A 7,459-nucleotide genomic window follows, 5' to 3' on the forward strand; every position below is an offset into this window, starting at 1 on the left:
TCAGTTATACGCTCGGCAGACCTCTGACGTCTTCAAGTAAGGCTGGAATTTATTGTGTGACTTCTGATGCCCAAATCATGGAAAGGATTAAGAGCCACCCTAAGGTGACCTTCCTTTGAAGGTTGTTAGAAAACTATTCAGTGTTTGCAGCAATTTCCGGTGGTGATTTCAAGGTTCCAGATTTATTGGACTGTGTCCAGTAGCAGAATCAGGACTCGTGCCCTGTAGGTGCCATCATTTCAGCCCAGCCTTATCCACACGTGATAATTTGTTGCTTGAAAACTATACCGTGGTTTATCGAAAGGCCTCTCATTGCTCTTTGACCTCATTCAGTTTATCTATCTAAATGGCCTTTGAGCCATTTATACTATTTAAACACCCTTTCACTCCCATTCAGATGATTTGCCTTTGCTTTTATATTCATTCTTGGGATGTGTGCATTGCTGGCTGGGCCAGCATTTATTGCATGTACCTAAATATCCTTGAGAAGGTGATGGTGGGGGGAGTGGATGTGGTGCCAATCAAGTGGGGCTGCTTTGACCTGAATTGCTTAACACTGTACAGGACTTTGGTTAGGCCACAGTTGGAGTACTGTGTGCAGTTCTGGTCGCCTCACTTTAGGAAAGATGTGGAAGCTTTGGAGAGGGTGCAGAGAAGATTTACCAGGATGTTGCCTGGAATGGAGAGGAAGTCATACGAGGATAGGTTGAGAGTTCTCGGCCTTTTCTCGTTGGAACGGCGAAGGATGAGGGGTGACTTGATAGAGGTTTATAAGATGATCAGAGGAATAGATAGAGTAGACAGTCAGAAACTTTTTCCCCGGGTACAATAGAGTGTTACAAGGGGACATAAATTTAAGGTGAAGGGTGGAAGGTATAGGGGAGATGTCAGGGGTGGGTTCTTTACCCAGAGAGTGGTGGGGGCATGGAATGCGCTGCCCGTGGGAGTGGTAGAGTCGGAATCATTGGCGACCTTTAAGCGGCATTTGGATAGGTACATGGATGGGTACTTAATCTAGGTTAGAAGTTCGGCACAACATCGTGGGCCGAAGGGCCTGTTCTGTGCTGTATTGTTCTATGTTCTATGAATGGTGTTGACCTTCTTGAGTCTTGTTAGAGCTTGAATACCATTTGACCCTGTTTCTCCTCAGAACATTCTGACCCCAGTTATCTGTCTAGATGTCCTTCGACCCCCATTAGTTTTAACTGCCTTGATTTTCTTCCCTGGCAACAGATTGCTTAACACTCAAATCTACAAGGAATGTCGCAATATGAGGAACATGAGGCCATTCTGACCCATTGTGCATATGGCCATTTTGCAGCTCAACTCCTGTAGCCTCACCTTTCCCATACAATTCATGAATCTGTGCTCTCCACCCTCTACCCCACCATTGCTTGGCTACATCCAAAGACATTTTAACCCTCTAGTGAAAGGAATAATTTCCAAGGAGTGGAGGAATGCATGATGGAAGAAGAAAATAATAAACTGAGGAAACCTATGAAGAAGGGGGTGAAATTAGGGAAGACAACTGGGATTGAGAATGCTAGTGCAGTTGGGGAAGTGAGGTAAGCATTTCAGGTCCTTTTCCAGCCTCATGTCACCTTGACTTGAAACTACATTGGCTGTCGGTCCCTTCAAAATCCTGGGACTTCCTTCCAAATGGCACTGTGTGGGTGTTCCCTACACTACACAAACTGCAGTTGTTCAAGAATAGGCCTCTCCACCTCCTCAAGCGGCAATTAGACTTGGACACAAATTCTGGTCTGGCCCACCATGCCCCACATCCCAAACAATAGCTTTCAAAAGACACTTCACTTGAACCCATTTTCTTGTCAATTTCTATTTTGGTTTGATGTTGAATTTTTCTTCACAGTCCTTGGAACTCAAAAAGCAGCAACGTCCCAGAAACAAGCCATGTTTATGAGATCCTTGGCTAAATAGCGGATGGTTCGGACACTGAGGATTTTCTTTTTCCTTTCAAAGAATCCTACAGTATGGAAAGAGGCCATTTGGCCCAACAAGTCCACACAAACCCTCTGAAGAGCCTCCCACCTTATCCCCATAACCTCACATTTCCCATAGCTAATCCACCTAGCCTGCACATCGCTGCACACAATGGGGTGATTTAGCGTGGCCAATCCACCCTAACCTGCACATCTTTGGGTTGTGTGAGGAAATCAGAGCACCTGGAGGAAATCAGAGCACCCAGAGGAAACCCACACTGACTGCAAACTCCACACAATCGCCTGAGGTTGGAATTGAACCTGGATCCATGGTGTCGTGAGGCAGGAGTGCTAACCACTAAGCTACTGTGCTGCCCTCGGACTCCAGGGAATTGAGGGACACAGGAATGGGCAGGATCAGTGACCATCTTATGGAATTGCAAACCACCTTGAGGGACCAAATGGCCTATCCTTTATCCTATTTCTGGTACCCACAACTGCTCTTTAAAAAAAAAACAATTTTTTTGGGATATGAGGATTGATTGCAAAGCCAATTCATGTAGCATGGGAGAGAGGGGTTGGGTGGGTGAGTGTGGAGGTAGGCAAGGAAAAGGCTGAATTCTGGAATCAATTTGGGGAAAAGTAGGGTAAATGCCAACAGGTTATTAGCCATTCAGACTTCCCCCACAACTCCCTCTCCCTTAGAAACATAAAATCCCTACAGTGCTGAAGCAGGCCATTCGGCCCATTGAGTCCACACCAACCCTCCGAATAGTATCCCACCCTATCCCTGTAACCCCAGACTTCCCATGGCTAGCTCACCTATCCCTGGACACTACAAGGCAATTTAGAGTCATAGAGATGTACAGCGTGGAAACAGACCAACTAGTCCATGCCGACCAGATAGCCTAAATTTATCTAGTCCCATTTGCCAGCACATGGCCCATTACCCTCTAAACCCTATCTATTCATGTACCCATCCAGATGCCTTTATGATTTTATAAAGCACTAATAAAGTCACCACCAGCCTTTGACGCTCCAAGGAAAACAGCATCAGCCTACTCAGCCTCTCCCTATAGCTCAAACCCTTCAACCCTGGCAAAATCCTTGTAAATCTTTTCTGAACCATTTCAAGTTTCACACCATCCTTCCAATAGGAGGGAGACCAGAATTTCTCACTATATTCCAAAAGTGGCCTAACCAATGTCCTGCACAGCCACAACATGTTCCCAACTCCTCTACTCAATGCTCTTACCATTAAAGGAAAGCATACTAAATGCTTTCTTCATTATCCTATCTACTTGAGACTTACTTTCAAGGAACTATGAACCTGCATTCCAAGATCTCTTTGTTTAGCAACACTGCCCAGGACCTTACTATTATTGTATAATTCCTGCCCTGATTTGCCTTTCCAAAATGCAGTACCTCACATTTATCTAAATTAAACTCCATCAGCCACTCCACCCATTGGTCCATCTGATCAAGATCCTACTGTATTCTGAGGTAACCTTCTTTGCTATCCAATTGCCAATCCACCCTAACCTGCACATCTTTGGACTGTGGAAAGAATCCTGAGCACCTGGGGGAAACCCACACAGGCACGGGGAGAATGTGCAAACTCCAGGCTGGAATCGAACCAGGATTCCTTGTATCGTGAGGCAGAAGTACTAATCACTGAGCCACTTTCTTCTCACCCAAATGTTCTGGAGTGCAACGGGTGAAATGCGATTGTGAAACCTTGAAGGGCAGGAGCACTACAGGAGATGGCTACAATCAGCATCAGCGCCATCGCAACCTCTGAAGCAGGTCTATTAGTGCCCGGACTCCAGCCTGGTTATCATGCTGTCTGACATTTCACATGGTGAGATGGCCTCACTGGGATTTTTCCCTAAGCCATTGCCTCCTCCTTGAGTGCAGGCAATTAGCATCTCCATAGGAGCATCCTGAAAGCTGTTTGTTCTCAGTTCTTTTAAAAACTATTTTTCCCTCCTTAATGTACCAAGGCCTCCCTCCACTGCTCCCCGCAAACCCTCCCCTCCCCCCACCACCCCACACTGGCAGCGAAACTGTGGGAGAAAGGCTTTTCAAATTTGTAGATTAGCTTTTCCTGCCTGCGCTCGAAAAAGAAGTAATTGAATTTGCACTTTGATATATTTACACTGTGTACACATTGTATGGTAGCATTTATAGAATCATATGGCACAGAAACAGATCCTTCAGTCCAACTCGTCCAAACTGACCAGATGTCCTAAATTAATCTAGTCCCATCTGCCAGCATTTGGACCACATTCCTCTGAACCCTTCTTATTCATGTACCCATCAAGATGTCTTTTAAATGTTATAATAGTACCAGCCCCCACCATTACTTCTGGCAGCTCATTGCATACATGCACCACCCACTGCTTGGAAAAGGTTACCCTTTTTAAATTTTTCCCCTTTCACCTTAAGCCTATAACCTCTACATTTGGACTCCCCTACCCTTGAGTCAAGGCCCTGGCTATTCGCCTAATCCATATCCCTCATGATTTTATAAACTTCTAGAAGGTCACCCCTCAGCCTCCAATGCTCCAGGGAAAATAGCTCCAGCCCATTCAGCCTCTCCGGCTAACTCATATCCTCCAATTGTGGCAACATCCTTGTAAGTTTTTCTTGCACCCACTCAAGTTAAACAATATTTTTTTCTAAATCAGGAAGACCAGAATTGAATACAGTATTGTAAAAGTGGCCTAGCCAATGTAGCCACAACATGACATCCCAACTTCTACACTCACTGCCTGAACAGACAGGACCATGGATTTGTTTGGAGGCTGGAGGAGGCCATTTGGGCTGCTGTGTCTGTACCGGCTGTCTGAGTGTAAGCATCAAACTCCTACCTTTCTTCCCGTTACCATTGCAGCATTGCATTCTAACACAAATTAATATTCAGTGGGCTCTTGGTCGAATGATCATATGATGTCTGAGGGAGGATACTGGAAGTCTGGGAGAAGTCTGGGCGGCACGGTGGCACAGTGGTTAGCACTGCTGCCTCGCAGCGCCAGAGATCCGGGTTCAATTCCCGCCTCAGGCGACTGACTGTGTGGAGTTTGCACATTCTCCCCGTGTCTGCGTGGGTTTCCTCCGGGTGCTCCGGTTTCCTCCCACAGTCCAAAGGTGTGCAGGTCAGGTGAATTGGCCATGTTAAATTGGCCGTAGTGTTAGGTAAGGGGTAAATGTAGGGGTATGGGTAGGTTGCGCTTCGGCGGGTCGGTGTGGACTTGTTGGGCTGAAGGGCCTGTTTCCACACTGTAAAGTAATCTAATCTAATCTAAAAGCACAGAGCTCTGAACGCGACATCTCCTGAATTCGGGCAAATTTTACAAAATATCGTTCCCTCCTTGACATCGCCATCCAATTCTTTCTGCATGAAACAACTCCCAGAAAACATCAAATGTACCTTCGTTCCGGCTGAATTTAACTTTGTTTCTCCCTCATTTGCAACTTTAGATGGTTTCCTTACCTGCTATTTTAGAGGACTGTCACAATACTAAAGGAGGCTTTTCAGTCCATTCTATCCCTGCTGGCATCTGAACAGGCAATTCATAAAAGTGAATCCTAGTGTTGTTGATAGACCTAGAGATGTAGGTACAGAGTTCCTTGAAAGGGGCATCACAGGTCGACAGGCTGTTGAAGAAAACTTTTGGAACACTTGTTTTCATCGGTCAGAGAACTGAGTATAGGATTTGGGATATAATGTTACAGCTGTACAAGACATTGGTAAGGCCACATTTGGAGTACTGCATACAATTCTGGTCACCTTGCTATAGGAAGGACATTATTAAACTGGAAAGAGTGCAGAAAATATTTACCAGGATGTTACCAAAACTGGAGGAATTCAGGTATAAGGACAGGCTGGATAGGGCCAGGATCTTGTTTCATTCTGGAGCAGAGGAGGTTGAGGGGTCCCTGGTGCTGTGAGGCAGCAGTGCTAACCACTGAGCCACCATACCACCCATGTCTCACTCCTTCTTCATCTGCCCCAAAATATCCTTCTACTCTTCTGCCCTCATATGTTGAGCTAGTATTGCTGTTATTCATCTCAACTGATGCCTCTGGTAGTGGATTCCAAGTGCTCACTACCCTTTGGGGATTAGTGATTGGCAAACATATGGTTCCTCCATTCTGGGCTTACCCATATTGTCTCTTTGTCAACCTTATCAAACCCTCCCATGTTCCTAAGACCTCAAATGGTCACCTCTTAGCCTCTCTTCAAAATGAAAAGACCCTCCAGCCTGTTCAGATCTTCCTAATTATGATTTTACAGTTCAGGTAGAGAACAGAGTTATAGAGTCATACAACACAGAAACAGAAGCTTCGGTCCAAACTGTCCATGCCGAACATAATCCCAAACTAAAGTAGTCCCATTGCCTGCACTTGTCCCATATCCCTCCAACCCTTCCTATTCATGTATATATCCAAATGTCTTTTAAATATTGTAACTGCACCGCCATTCACCAATTCCTCACCACACGAACCATTGTTTAAACAATTGCCCCATATTTTAAAAAAAATCTTTCTTTCACCCTAAAAATGTGACCTAGTCTTGAAAATCCCCACCCGAGGGAAAAGACACCTGTCATTCACCTTATCTATGCCCCATGTAATTTTATAAATATCTGTAAGATCACCCCTCAACCTCCTGTGCTCCAGTGAAAGAAGTCCCAGCCTATCCATAAAACTCAAATTCTCCATTCCTGGCAACATGGAACATAGAAAAGTACAGCACACAACAGGCCCTTTGGCCCACGATGTTGTGCCGAGATTTAATCCTAATGTAAAATATAGTAACTTAACCTACGCTTCCCTCAACTCACTGCTATCCATGTGCATATCCAGCAGTCACTTTAACGTCCCCAATGATTCTGCAACATCACGGTAAATCTCTTCTGAACTCTGTCTAGCATAATAATAACTTTTCTATAACAGGATGACCAGAATTTAGTGCATAGTACTCTAGAAGAAGCCTCATCATCCTGTAGAACCTCAACACACGACGTCCCAACTCCTGTACTCAAAAGGTCTGAACAATGAAGGGAAAATGAGATGAGGCTGGATCAATAAGGATATACAAGGCTAAGAGAGACAGATTTTTTTTTAATCAGGAAGGGGAGTTAAGGGGAAAGACAGGAAAGTGGAGCTGAGGATTAGTAGATCAGCCATGATCATCATATCAGAGTGGATTCGATGGGCTGAATGGCCCACTTCTGCTCCTCTGTCTTCTGGTCATCTCAACTGTGCAATTGTTTATTGACATGAAAGTACAAATACTCCTGTCCCAAAACAAACCGAAGGTACCAAACTTCATGTAGCACAGATTAGATTGAAAATAGGTGAATTTCTGTATCATAAATACATTGCACAATGTTCTATATCATGTGATATACATTAATAATCTAGCTTCAGAGTTTCATATGTGTTTAGATGGCATGATTATTGGCACAACTTCATTCAAGGGATGGAAACACTGAATGAACTCTGCT

Source organism: Chiloscyllium plagiosum, unplaced genomic scaffold (assembly GCF_037043375.1).
Source record: "Chiloscyllium plagiosum isolate Xiang-an unplaced genomic scaffold, Cpla_swu_hap1 HiC_scaffold_44, whole genome shotgun sequence".
Lineage (NCBI taxonomy): Eukaryota > Metazoa > Chordata > Chondrichthyes > Orectolobiformes > Hemiscylliidae > Chiloscyllium > Chiloscyllium plagiosum.